The following is a 14,862-nucleotide window of genomic DNA, read 5'->3' on the forward strand; positions in this document are numbered from 1 at the left end:
CTTAGAGTCAGAGTTGGAAGCATAGACCCAGATGATCCCCAAGCATTAACTATTGATGAGGATGCCATTGTATGGCCTAATATCTTTCACCAGGTAAGGATCCATGAAACTTTTCAGATGGTTCCCATTATTTCCCCAAAGTTTAAAAAGTGGTTAATTCTTCAGAATTGGAACCAACATTGCCTCTTTGAGAGCCAGTGTGGTGTAGTGGTTGTAGTGGTTCTAGGGGTTGCTCGTGTGTAAGCACAACCAAGGTGGAAGTTCAATCAGTCCTACTGCATAGAAAGTAACTCCTAAGACTCAGGCAGATTTATTATGCCATGCCAACATCAATTTCATTCTCAGCAGGAGATTAAACTATATCATTTGTTGTCGTTCAGTCGTTTAGTCGTGTCCGCCTCTTCTTGACCCCCTGGACCAGAGCACGCCAGGCCCTCCTGTCTTCCACTGCCTCCCACAGTTTGGTCAAACTCATGCTGGTAGCTTCAAGAACACTGTCCCACCATCTCGTCCTCTGTTGTCCCCTTCTCCTTGTGCCCTCCATCTTTCCCAGCATCAGGGTCTTTTCCAGGGAGTCTTCTCTTCTCATGAGGTGGCCAAAGTCTTGGAGCCTCAGCTTCAGGATCTGTCCTTCCAGGGAGCACTCAGGGCTGATTTCCTTCCGAATGCAGAGGTTAGATCTTCTTGCAGTCCATGGGACTCTCAAGAGTCTCCTCCAGCACCAGAATTCAAAAGCATCAATTCTTCGGCGATCAGCCTTTTTTATCGCCCAGCCCTCACTTCCATACATCACTACTGGGAAAACCATAGCTTTTACTATATGATACAAACTATCTAAAGCTATTTTTTGAATGTTAAAATATTCTGTGCTGTCTTTTATGGACAGTCACTTCCCATTTCTCTGTGCAATGACAATTGTCATCCAGGTTATAGAATGGGCAAGAAGGAGGGGAAGCCATCTTGCTGCTATGATTGCCTTCCATGTCCAGAAGGAAAGATCTCCAACCAGAAGGGTAAGCATGATAATGTATCAAGTTCTCAGAAGTATTGCATGTAGTCCACTGGATGCATGTCGGGCTGACACTCATTTATCTAATGATTCTAAAAAACGTTTGTAGTTCAGTTTTCCATATATTTTCCTACAGATTTTTGGATTAGAACTCGATAACAAAGCTCCAAAAAAAGTGAATTCTGAAGGTTAACAGCGTTTTCAGTACTTGTTTTATTTCAGGAAGAATGAATAGGCAATTTTTATTGGAGATGCTATTATTGATCAGTTTGAAGTGAATGGATACATGAAAACAAAGTCCTTTTGGAATAAACTCTTGTCAAGGGCCATAGGTTTAATTCACAAGCGTACTTAACATCAAATATATGTCAAAAATATCAGTACAATACCGTGTTGTGTCCAACTTAGAAATAACTTTAATTTATAATCAAAGCCGACAAATATCGCTCTGGAGAGCTTCATTTACACCCTTACTCTACAGAGTTTGAGAACAAAGAAACCCAAAGGCAACTCCCTTCAAAATGGAGATTTGCAACCAAAAGCCTTTGTCATCTGATCTCATGTTAATCACTCACATGTTAGCTGCTAGAGAACAACAACCAGTTAATTATCAACTCAGTTAAAGCTCAGAGAGAACTCTTCTTACTGGTCTTTGGCTTCAATGGAATCTTTGAGTTAAGCCCTTTCACCAATGCAAAAAGGCAGTCCCATTTCAGTCCCAAAGGCAACTCCCTTCAAAACGGAGATTTGCAACCCAAAACCCTTGTCACCTGATCTAATGTTAACCACTCACATGTGAGCTGCTAGAGAACAACAACCAGTTAATTATCAACTCAGTTAAAGCTCAGAGAAAGCTCTTCTTGCTGTTTTTGCCTCAACTGAATTTTTTAATTAAGCCCTTTCACCAAAACAAACAGGCAGCCCCATTTCAGTGTGAATTAAACCAAATCTGTATTACAACTCAAACGGAATGACCCTTTCGTCCATAAATCATTTCAGTTGGATGGTGAACGTTAAGAGAATACAGACTGATATCTGTAATGAAGGCAGCCCTGAAGGCAGCCCAGTTCCGGGAAGTTTTTAATGTGTGACATTTTAGTGTATTTTTGATCTTTGTTGGAAGCCACCCCGAGTGGCTGGGGAGCCTAGCCAGATGGATGGGGTACAAATAATAAATTAGTAGTAGTAGTATTACAGCTGTATATTATGCCACTTGACTAAAACAAAATAAATGTTTTGATATATACATCCAGGCAGATGGCAGCAGAGACATTACTCCCATTTTCTCATGGACAAAAAGCAGCAGTGGGATTTTCCTGTGCCACTGAGCTCTTAGCATTTGGGTGCAATATTTTGTATCGTGTTTTGACCTATTTGCCTTCATTGGGGTTTTTCCAATATCAGAGCATGTACAACAAAATGAAACGTGTTTTGAAAACTACATTTTCTTTTTTCAGACCTGGATGCCTGCTTTCAATGTCCAGATGGACAATATCCAAACAATGACCAGGATTCATGTATTCCAAAGTATATAACCTTCTTGTCCTATGAGGAAACATTGGGCCTCAGTTTGGCTCTTCTTGCTCTCTCCTTGTCGTTCATCACAGCTTTGGTGCTGGGAATCTTCATGATGCACAGGGACACTCCCATCGTCAAAGCCAACAACCGGAGCCTCACCTATACTCTCCTCATCTCCCTCATGCTCTCCTTCCTTTGTGCTTTGCTCTTCATTGGCCAACCTGAGAAGGCAACCTGCCTCCTCCAACAACTTGCTTTTGGCTTCATCTTTACTGTGGCTGTATCAAGTGTGCTGGCTAAAACCATCCTTGTTGTCATAGCTTTCCGGGCCACCAAGCCAGGGTCTAAAATGAGAAAATGGGTGGGGAAACACCTGGCCACCTCAATTGTTCTTTCCTGCTGCCTGATTCAAGCCATTATTTGTACTGTGGGGTTGTCAATCTCTCCTCCATTCCCATATTTGGACATGCACACAATGCGTGATGCCATTGTACTTCAATGTAGTGAAGGTTCACCTCTCATGTTGTACTCTGTGCTGGGCTTCTTGGGCTTCCTAGCCATTGTCAGCTTCAGTGTGGCTTTCCTAGCCAGGAAGTTGCCTGACAGTTTTAATGAAGCCAAGTTTATCACCTTCAGCATGCTGGTTTTTTGCAGTGTGTGGTTGTCCTTTGTTCCCACCTACCTGAGTACTAAGGGGAAGTACATGGTGGCAGTGGAGATCTTCTCCATCTTGTCCTCAAGTGCAGGCTTACTGGTTTGTATCTTTTCCCCGAAAAGCTATATAATTATGGTGAGGCCTGAGCTGAACAACAGAGAGCAGCTAATACAGAGGAAAAAGTCATCATTGTAATGTGGTACTCAACCCAACTAACGTTATTCATCATTTAACCGCATTGTAAGCAATGTAAATTTAGTCATAGCTAAATATCTGCTTTGTCATCCATGAAACTCACAATGCAATTCCAACCAAATATACTTATCCTCAGCTAAGTTGCACTACTATTGCAAGAAGAAAATGAAAGAGAGAGACAACAAAAAAGAAAAAGAGGGCAGAAGAGGAGAAAGAGATAGAAGCACAAAGAAGACGGGAAAGGAAGAAGAGAAATGATTGAGAAAAGAAAAGAAACAATTAAGGGGGGGAAAGGACTTAATGATTTTCCATCTGTTGAATACGGAAAAAGCGGGGGAGGGGGATTAAGACATTTAGTCCAGATAAAACATCTTATCTACTTTCTGTTAAATAATATTACTTTTAAGTCAAAGTGTCTCAAAGTCATTCATTTCTTTCCCCCATGAAAAGTCCAAGAGGAGTTCCCAAATTATTAATATTATTGGTAAATGTCAGCCATGTCCCCCCCCCTTAATTATCCAATTTACTCCATTAATTCCCTCCACCATTTCTCCAGACTGAGTAATAGCAAATTCTCCCATCTGTGTCCACAAGTCTCTCCACTTGGGATCACATATTGGAATAATATTCCATAATTCTTGTCCCGTGTCTTTAAGAAATGTGCGACTCTGTACGCTTTGTTGTTAGTTTACACCTTCCTTTAATAAAGGATTGGTTCTGGCCATTCTCATGTTTTTGCTCAACCCCTCCTTTGGGCCTGCAGTTCAGGACAGTGTGCTTGGCGTGCCTTGTGTTCTTTTTTCCCCCCGAAATACTTTTTATTGATCATTTCTGTATATATATACAAAAAAGATTAGATTGACAGACACATATAAAAAGAAAATACACAATAAAGAAAGAAAGAAATACACTTCAACAGAAAAGAAAGAAAAAAGAATACACTGAATTTTTTGCTTTCTCCTCAGTCATTTCACCTAGCTATCCCTATCAAGACTTCCTTCAACTTGTCCGTAAATCATTCGAAACAATAAATAAGATTACACGTTTCTTTACTTGTATTGTCATTGTGTCTACTCCCGTCTTCTATTTGCTTTGAACAATAACTCATATTCTTTTACAGTACGTCTCTGAATCCCTTTAGCGTTGTTTGTCCTTCACTAATACATTCCAGATAATCTACATACTTTCCCCAATCCTTGATGAACACTTGGTCTCTCAAATATCTGACTTTTCCTGTTAATTTATCCAGCTCCGCGTAGTCCAACAACTTACATCTCCACTCCTCCACCGTTGGCGTTTCCTGCTGTTTCCACCTCTGGGCTAGTACTACCCTTGCTGCTGTAACCGCATAATATACTAGTTTACAATCATCTTTTCTTATCTCTTGCCCCAAAATCCCTAATAAAAAGATTTCTGGTTTCTTTACGAACGTGTACTTTAGTATCCTCTTTAGTTCATTGTATACTTTCTCCCAAAATTGCTTGACCCTTCCACACTCCCACCACATATGGTAGAAGGAGCCCTCATGATGTCTACATTTCCAGCACTTTTTATCCACCTTATACATTCTCGATAATTTTATGGGCGTCAAATACCACCTATAAAACATCTTCATTACATTTTCCTTTATCGTTGTACACGCCGTAAAGTTTAAGCCATCTTTCCATAATCTTTCCCAATCTTCAAATTGTATACTGTGACCTATATCTTTTGCCCAGCGTATCATTACGGATTTAACTTCCTCATCGCTTAGGTTCCAGTCTAACCACATCCTGTACAGTTTCGATATAGTTTTCACTTCATTATTTATTATCTCCGTCTGAAATTTCGAATCCTTGTCTGCATAGCCTCTTTCTTTGATATCTTTACTAAACATCTGATTCACCTGATAATGATGTAGCCAGTCATAGACATGTTCCTTTACTTGTTCGTACTGTTTAAGCTTCCATTTCCCATCCTCTTTAGTTAGTAACTGGTTGTATGTTGCCCAGTTACTTCTCATATTGGTAGTCCTTATACTCATTATTTCAAGAGGTGATAGCCAGTGTGGAGTTTTCGGCTCTAACACATTTTTATATCTTTCCCACACTTCAATTAGCGGCCCTCTAAAAATATGGTTTTCGAGACTTCCGGGGGCGGCGCGAAAAGGCAATGGCTGCCCTCTTCTAACCGGGAGAGGGTAGCTCCACTGAGAAGGGTCGTCCGCTACGGCGAAGCGGAGACCCACATCGGAAAACCGCAGGCGGCAGAAGCCTGCGGTCCTGGGACCCGGCGGGCGCCAGGAGCTGCCCTCAAAGCGTTGAAGGAACCCCGTAAGGGGCTCCGGATCGCGGAGGGGGTAGCGGCGCTGAGGGTCGTTCCGCAATCAACGGAGCGAAGCCGCGTAGCTGTTGCCAGTGAGCGCTGACCTTTCTTCCTGAAATTTTTGCTTTGAAAACAACAACCCGTGAGTAAATAATTGACTCTATACAATTTGGAACTTTAAAGTACTAAATTTGGCTGAAAGCGGAGTGACGAAAAACAGGAAGTCCGTCTTCCGCTCCCGTTGAACTTGAACGCAAAGAGCTGGAGGAGTGGAGGCAAAGAGAGATCTTTTAAACTATCTGATCTGAGCACCCATTGAACTTTACTTTAAGTGGAATAATAATTTCATGTGCTGGACTTTATGAATTTTAGCTGCATGGGGATACCTTTCTTCTCTTGGAGCTACATTTTAACTAAAAAACCCAGGTGCTGGAGCTGCCTGAGAAATTGAGCTGTCAGTTTGCAGTTTGCAGTTTGGATACTCTGAATCTGAACTTTGAAACAATCTGAGAGAGTTTGAACTTGTTACTCTGAAGCATTTGGATTACCAGTTTGCACCATCAGAAACACTGTTGCTGTATTAAATCCTAACTCTGCTGAAAAATTTTTTATTGAAGGTTCTTGGACTTTGAAATCTGACTTTATTTTAATTGGAATTGATCTCTTCCTTGAAATATTTTAAACTCCCCCTAGAGGATTTGGGACTTACAGCAGTGACTTTTATTTTACTTTCCTTTTCCCGGCCCTCTGTTGACTGTTACCATCTGGGCTGCTGCTTTCTCATGGGAACAACTCAGCTTGACCTTGACTTTTAGATAACTTTGGAATGAGTGGTGCAAGAAGGAGAGGAAGAGCTAAACAAACAACTTTGACAACTTTAACCGCAGCCTCACAGGCACGTAGATCATCTGTGCCTACTTTGCCTTCTGAGGAAGAAGCTGCCTCTCTGCCACGGGCAGGGGAGGGAGAAACTGAGGAATTACAATTGGAAGATATGGCCTCAGGGGCAAGCACTGCTATTTTAGAGAAAATCTTTGAAAAATTGGAATCTTTGGACAAGAAAGTAGAATCTTTGGACAAGAAGGCCGATGAGCAAACATATAAAATTGACCAAAACACAGAATGTTTAAATAAATTATCTGGACAAGTTGCACAGAATACTCAAGCAATTGGAGAATTGAAGGAGGCTGCAGGGGAAAATCGGAAATTGGCTGAAGATACCAGCCAAAAACTTGAAAATTTAGAACAAGAGGTAAGACCACTCTGCAAACAAGTAGGTGAACACCAGACCTATCTATCTATGATTGAACTGCGGAACCGGGAGAGCAATTTAAGGATAAGGGCAACACCAGAAGTGGAAGAAGGCAACCTAGCTGAGTTTTTGACCAAAGAATTCTCCAAATTTTGGAGCTTAGAGGAAAAGGATTTTAAAATTGTTTCAGCTTTCAGGCTTGGAAGACTTATAAAGAAAGAGAAGCCCAGAGACTGTTTGATAATATTGAGGTCAAAGGAGGAAAGGGACAAGATTTTGGGCCTACACTACGGAAAGTCACTGGACATTTTGGACAAAAGAATTGAGATTTACAAGGATATTCCTAAACAACTGTTGGATCTTAGATCTAACTATTTGGAGCTGACAAGATTGCTAAGGAACAACTCAATCATCTTTAGGTGGGAATTCCCTCAAGGATTATCTTTCACCTTTAGAGGGAAGAAGATCAAAATCAGAACATTGGAAGATAGAGATAAATTTCTGAACGTACACGGAGAGGACCTTCACAAAGGAATTGATCAACTTCCAGGGCCTGAAATACCAGAGGTACCTGCACCCTTGGATCCTGAAGATCCTTTGAATAAGGTACCACCCCTCGAAAAATAACCAGATTTACTCAGGATGTCTCTGCAACTTTTGAGTTGGAACATTAATGGCTGTAACATCCCGGAAAAAAGGAGGAAAATTTTTCATATATTAAAAAAAGAACAATTGGACATTATTTGCTTACAAGAAACACATGTGACTAGGCTCCATAGAAAGGTGTTAATAAATAAAAGACTTGGTCAAGAATTTATATCTTCGGACAGAGTAAAGAAGCGAGGAGTGGTGATATATGCAAAAGAGAGCCTGTCACCTAAATTTTTATTCAAAGATGAACACGGAAGAATATTAGCAATTGAGATACAACATCAAGGAGAAAAGATTCTGATACTAGGAATTTATGCACCAAATGACGGGAAATCGGAATTTTATAAGAAGTTGCATGAGATTATGCTGGACTATCTGGACTACAACAACATCATTATGATGGGAGACATGAATGGGGTCGTATCGACTAACATGGATAAGTCACAAAACCAAAATGTTACAAAAGACGGCAGACTACCAAAGACCTTTTTTGAAATGACAGACAATATGGACTGGATTGACATTTGGAGAACTAAGAACCCCCTGGGAAGAGAGGGAACATTCTTCTCTGAAGCCCAGCTGACTTGGACAAGAATCGACTAAATATGGATAACTAGAGGTCTGGCACCCAAGGTTAGAAAAGTGGAAATCTGCCCAAAGACCTGCTCCGACCATAATGCGCTGAAGATGGATATGACACTTTTGCCAACCGGCTCCTTTAGATGGAAGATGAATGACAATTTGTTTAGAGATCAGGAGATTATTAAGAAGGCCCAAAAAACTCTGAAGGATTACTTCGAGATAAATATGAACACTACGGTGGAAAAAAGAACTATCTGGGACGCAAGCAAAGCTGTGATGAGGGGGTTCTTGATACAACAGAACGCCGTGAAGAAAAGGACACAAAATGAAAGGAAAGATAAGATTTTGCAGAAAATTAAAGAATTGGAGAAGAAATTAAGATCAAATCCGAAGTCACAGCCGATTCTGAGAGAAATTAAACTATACCAAGCACAATATTCTAAATTGATAAACCAGGAAATAGAGTGGAAGATTAAATTAATGAAACAAAAAACTTTTGAATTGGCGAATAAATGTGGGAAACTGCTTGCATGGCAGTTGAAGAAGAGACAGAAATTAAACACAGTTACAAATCTAGAAATCGAAGGAAGAAACATTCAAAACCCCATGGAAATTAGAAAGTGCTTCCAGAGATACTTCAAAAAATTATATACTCAAGGGCCGCAAGACGAGGTTGAGATTAAACAATTTTTGGAAAGAAATGGACTAACAAAGTTGTCACAAAAAAACAGATTAATCCTGAACAACAAAATAACACAACAAGAGATTGAACAAGCCATTCAGAACATGCAACTGGGCAAATCTCCAGGGCCAGATGGCCTGACTTCCAAGTATTATAAGACATTAAAAGACTATCTGATCCAACCAATGATGGAGGTCTGTAATGAAATTATGGAGGGGAAGAGGGCGCCGGAATCGTGGAAGGAAGCTTTTATCACATTGATACCAAAATCTGAAACTGAAAAGACACAACTCAAAAACTATCGTCCCATCTCCCTTCTGAATGTGGATTACAAAATATTTGCAGACATTTTGGCAAGTAGACTTAAAAGAGTTCTTAATGAAGTAATTCATAAAGACCAGGCAGGCTTTCTCCCAGGTAGACATATGTTTGCCAATACTAGGAACATTATTGACATTTTGGAACTTTTGCAAACAGATATAAATACAAAAGCAGTGTTAATTTTTATAGATGCGGAGAAGGCCTTTGATAATATTTCTTGGAAATTTATGAAGGGAAATTTAAAAGAAATGGGAGTGGGACGGGGGTTTGAGAATGGGATTGATGCAATATATTCAGAACAAAAGGCCAAATTGATAGTTAACAATGTGGTTACAGAAGAGTTCAAAATTGAAAAAGGAACACGACAAGGCTGCCCGATCTCCCCTCTGTTATTTATCTCGGTTCTGGAGGTGCTCTTGAACATGATCAGAGGGGACCGGTTGGTGGAAGGGATTCAGGTTGGAGCGAAACAATACAAACTTAAAGCTTTTGCAGATGACCTAGTTTTGACCCTGCAGGAGCCAGAATCTAGTACGAAAAGAGTATTACAATTGATTCAGGACTTTGGTCGGGTGGCGGGATTTAAATTAAATAAACAGAAAACCAAGGTGCTGGGAAAAAATTTGACAGACACAGAGTCAGAACGGTTTCAGAGAGAAACAGAACTAACTATGGTTAAAAAGGTAAAGTACCTAGGGGTAAACATAACAGCAAAAAATCTGAGTCTATTCAAGGATAACTATGAAAAATGTTGGTCTGAAATTAAGAGAGACTTGGATAGTTGGACAAAATTGAAGCTTTCTTTGTTAGGCCGAATTGCTGCTATTAAGATGAATGTATTGCCAAAAATGTTATTTTTGTTTCAAACACTACAGATTGTGGACAAAACGGAGTGCTTCCGGAAGTGGCAGAAAGATATATCTAAATTTGTCTGGCAGGGCAAAAAGCCCAGAATTAAGTTTAAGATATTAACAGATGCGAAAGAAAGAGGGGGCTTTGCCCTGCCAGACTTAAAGTTGTATTATGAAGCCGCAGCTTTCTGCTGGCTAAAAGACTGGCTACTTCTCGAAGACACTGACGTACTGGACCTGGAAGGTTTTAACAATGCTTTTGGTTGGCATGCATACTTATGGTATGACAAAGTTAAGATCAATAAGGCCTTTAAGAACCATATTGTCAGGAAAGCAGTGTTTAATGTCTGGACAAAATATAAAGACTTATTGGAAAATAAAACTCCAAGGTGGCTTTCACCTCTGGAGGCTAAGGCCCGAAAAAGACCCAATATGGAGGCCAAATGGCCAAAATATTGGGAAATATTAGAAAAAGATGGAGACAATTGGAAATTGCAGAGTTTGGAGAAAATGAAGGATAAGGTGCGAGACTGGTTACATTATGCTCAGATTAAAGAAGTTTTTAAAAATGACAAAAAGTTAGGGTTCCAGGTGGAGAAATCGAAGTTAGAAACAGAATTGTTAGAACCAAAGACTAAGGTACTATCCAGAATGTATAACTTGCTGTTAAAATGGAATACACAAGACGAAATGGTTAAATCGGCTATGATAAAATGGGCACAGGACATTGGGCATAACATTATGTTTGAGGACTGGGAAAGGTTGTGGACCACAGGGCTGAACTTCACCGCATGTAATGCTCTGAAGGAAAATGTAATGAAAATGATATATAGATGGTACATGACCCCAGTTAAACTTGCCAAAATATACCATTCGTCTGATAATAAATGTTGGAAATGTAAAGAAAATGAAGGAACATTCTTTCACCTCTGGTGGACATGCCCTAAGGTGAAGGCCTTCTGGGAAATGATATATAATGAGCTGAAAAAGGTATTTAAGTATACCTTCACTAAGAAACCAGAGGCCTTCCTTCTGGGTATTGTCGGCCAGAAGGTGCTAAAGAAGGACCGAACATTCTTTATGTATGCAACAACGGCAGCAAGGATACTCATCGCAAAAAACTGGAAAACTCAAGATCTACCCACACTGGAAGAGTGGCAGATGCAGCTGATGGACTATATGCAACTGGCCGAGATGACTGGCAGAATCCGTGATCTGAGAGAAGAGAAGATGGAGGAAGACTGGGAGAAATTCAAGATGTATCTACAAAAACATTGTAATTTGGTTGAATGTTAAGAAGGATGCTAGATTATAAAAAATTGGCCACCACTAAATTAGATTTAAATTTGATGATAAGTGAGACTAAAAGAAAATATAAAAATTTTTTAGAAGAAGTGCTAGATTATATTTGAATGAGTGGACATGAGATTGTAAACAAGTTGATAATTTGTTTGGAAAAAACTTTTAACGATGTAAATGGGAGCGGGAGACGCGAGGGAGTCCAAAGAAGTGATGAAATTATGTTTGTGACAGAAGTAAGATTGTTTATTGTTTGTGCATTTATATTTAAAAACTTTAATAAATATTTATTAAAAAAAAAAAAGGTTTTCGAACCCCTTGTGTACTTTCCTTTTGTTCTTCCATAGATAGGCATGCCATCCGAAACGGTTATCGAAGCCCTCCAAATCAAGTAACTTCGTGTTCGTCAACTTTACCCACTCTTTTATCCAATTCAGGCATGAGGCCTCGTAGTATAGTTTTAAATCTGGCAGTGCAAACCCCCCCCTTTCCTTAACATCTGTCAGTAATTTATACTGGATTCTGGGTTTTTTGCCCTGCCAAATAAATCTCGAAATTATCCTCTGCCATTCTTTAAAGATTCTATTCCCTTTAATTATAGGTATAGTCTGAAATAGAAACATTAACCTTGATAGAACATTCATCTTAATTATATTGATCCTTCCCCAAAATGACAGTTTCAACCCTCTCCATTTCTCCAAATCTTTCCTTATTTCTCTCCACACCGGCTCATAGTTATTTTTATATAGGTCTATATTTTTGGGTGTCAGCCAAATGCCGAGATATTTTACTTTTTTAACCATCTCTATCTGCGATTGTTGTTGGATTATTTCTAGTGTCTTTGGATCCACATTTTTAGCTATCATTTTCATTTTTGTCTTATTTAGTTTGAAACCTGCTACCTCTCCAAATTGTTCTATCTCCTTTAATATTTCTTCTATTGCAGTTGTTGGTTCTTCTGTCATTATTACTAAATCATCAGCGAACGCTTTAGTCTTGTACACGTTACGTCCTAATACCACTCCTTTTATATTCTCATTTTGTCTTATCGAATTCAGGAGGACTTCTAAGACTGTTATAAATAGCAACGGGGAGAGTGGACAACCTTGTCTTGTTCCCTTCTGTATCTTTATCTCCTCCGTCGCCTTATTATTTATAATCAGTTTGGCCCTCTGTTCTGTATATATTGCTTTTACCCCATTAAAGAAGTTGTTACCCACATCCATATGCTCTAGATTTTTCAGCATAAAATTCCATATCACATTATCAAATGCCTTCTCGGCGTCTACAAACATCATTATGGCTTGTTTGTCTATCCTGATCGATAAGTACTCTAGTATATTAATTATATTTCTTGTATTATTTCTCATTTGCCGACCTGGCAGGAATCCTGCCTGGTCTCTGTGAATTATTTCTGATAGTAATTTTTTTAACCTTCTTGCCAGAACTCCTGCAAATATCTTATAATCTATATTTAGCAGTGAGATTGGTCTATAATTTTTAACTAGAGTTGGATCTGCATCTTGTTTGGGGATAAACGTAATATATGCCTCTTTCCAAGTCTCAGGAATTTCTCCATCCTTTAAAATGTTGTTCATAATCTCTTTCAGAGGTCTCGCCAATATAGATTTCATCTCTTTGTAATAACCAGCAGTAAATCCATCGGGACCTGGTGCTTTGCCCCTCTTTAGATCTTTAATTACTTCCTCTATCTCCTCGATTTCAATTGGTATATTCAGTCGTTGTTTTTCCTCTCTTGGGATTTTTTGCACCTCTTTTTCCTTCAAAAATCTCTCTATCCTCCTTAGACCTATTTTCTCCTGTTCCTTATACAAACTTCTATAGTATTTAAGGAATTCGCTCCTGATTTCTTTGGGGTCGGTTCTTTCACTTCCCCCCACTATAATTTTGTTAATTGTTCCCTGTTCCTTCCTTTTCTTGATTTGCCATGCGAGCCATTTGCCCGATTTGTTCGCAAATTCAAAGTTTCTTTGTCTTAATCTTTTGATATTCCACTCCACCTCTCTATTTATTATTGTGGCAAACTGAGATTGCAAGATTTTTATTTTTTCTTTCGTTTTCTGACAGTTAGGTTTTTGAGATAGTTTTTGTTCGTTTAACATTATTTGTTTTAAAATTTCTTCTTTATTTTTCTCTCTATTTTTGTTCTTAATTACATTCTGTTGAATAAAATATCCTCTTATCACTGCCTTACTCGCATCCCATACTAAACTATCCTTTGTTCCTTTGCCACCGTTGTCCGCAAAATATTCTATTAATTTTTTTCGTGCATTCTCTACAACTTTTTGGTCATCTAATAGGTAATCTTTTAGTCTCCATCTATAAGTTCTTGTCTCCAAACTCTCCAGTTCGAATTCTATTGGACTATGGTCCGAGATTATTTTCGGTCTTATTTCTGCTAGTTTGGCTCTTGGGCATAGTTCATTTGATACCCATATCTGGTCTATACGTGACATTGATTGGTTCGGTTCAGAGTAAAAGGTGAATTGTTTATCAAGTGGATGCTTCAGACGCCAGATATCCACCAAATTACAATTTTCTACCATAGAAAAAAAAGATTTTGGTAGTTTTCCTTCTTTGTTCACTCCTTCTCTGAGTCTATCCACTTCTAGCGAAACCACTCCGTTTAAATCTCCCATCAGAATTATTTTTTATCTACATATTCCATTAGCATCTCTTCTAACTTTCTGAAAAATTCTGTTTTACTACCATTTGGGGCATATATTTGGTAAATGTCAGCCATGTTTCCCCCCCCCCCTTAATTATCCAATTTACTCCATTAATTCCCTCCACCATTTCTCCAGACTGAGTAATAGCAAATTCTCCCATCTGTGTCCACAAGTCTCTCCACTTGGGATCACATATTGGAATAATATTCCATAATTCTTGTCCCGTGTCTTTAAGAAATGTGCGACTCTGCACGCTTTGTTGTTAGTTTACACCTTCCTTTAATAAAGGATTGGATCTGGCCATTCTCATGTCTTTGCTCAACCCCTCCTTTGGGCCTGCAGTTCAGGACAGCGTGCTTGGCGTGCCTTGTGTTCATCTACATTTGAGTGGAGAAAAATGATTGGTGAAAAAAGATAATGTCTTGATTGGACTAGGGCAAGAAGGCTCACCAGATCTTTGGCTGGAGCCATCCAAACACTCCAGCTAAATTAGAAAACTGCCTTTGTACCAGGCCTGGTGTTTTGATATCTCAGGATTGGGTCTGTCATAGTGTAATTTTTACAACCACCGGAATAAGTCGAGTGTCATGAAAGAAAAGTAGGATTGTTCTCCCCCTCAAAAAAAGCTTTTAAACGTTTTTAAAACATTTGTCTTAAAGGAAATAGTGAGGTGAATGTTACTATACTCTGAATATAATTTTTTTTAAAAAAAAAATCAACAGCAGGATTTATTCACTAGCATAATTTAATGGTTGGCCTATGGGGGAATAAGTCTCCTTTTCTTGGGCCCTGAATACCAGTGAAAATGCAATGGTTCCTATTATCTGATGGCCCCATGGGCTGAGATTAGGAA

Source organism: Podarcis erhardii, assembly GCF_964252035.2.
Source record: "Podarcis erhardii genome assembly, chromosome: 15".
Taxonomy (NCBI): Eukaryota; Metazoa; Chordata; class Lepidosauria; order Squamata; family Lacertidae; genus Podarcis; species Podarcis erhardii.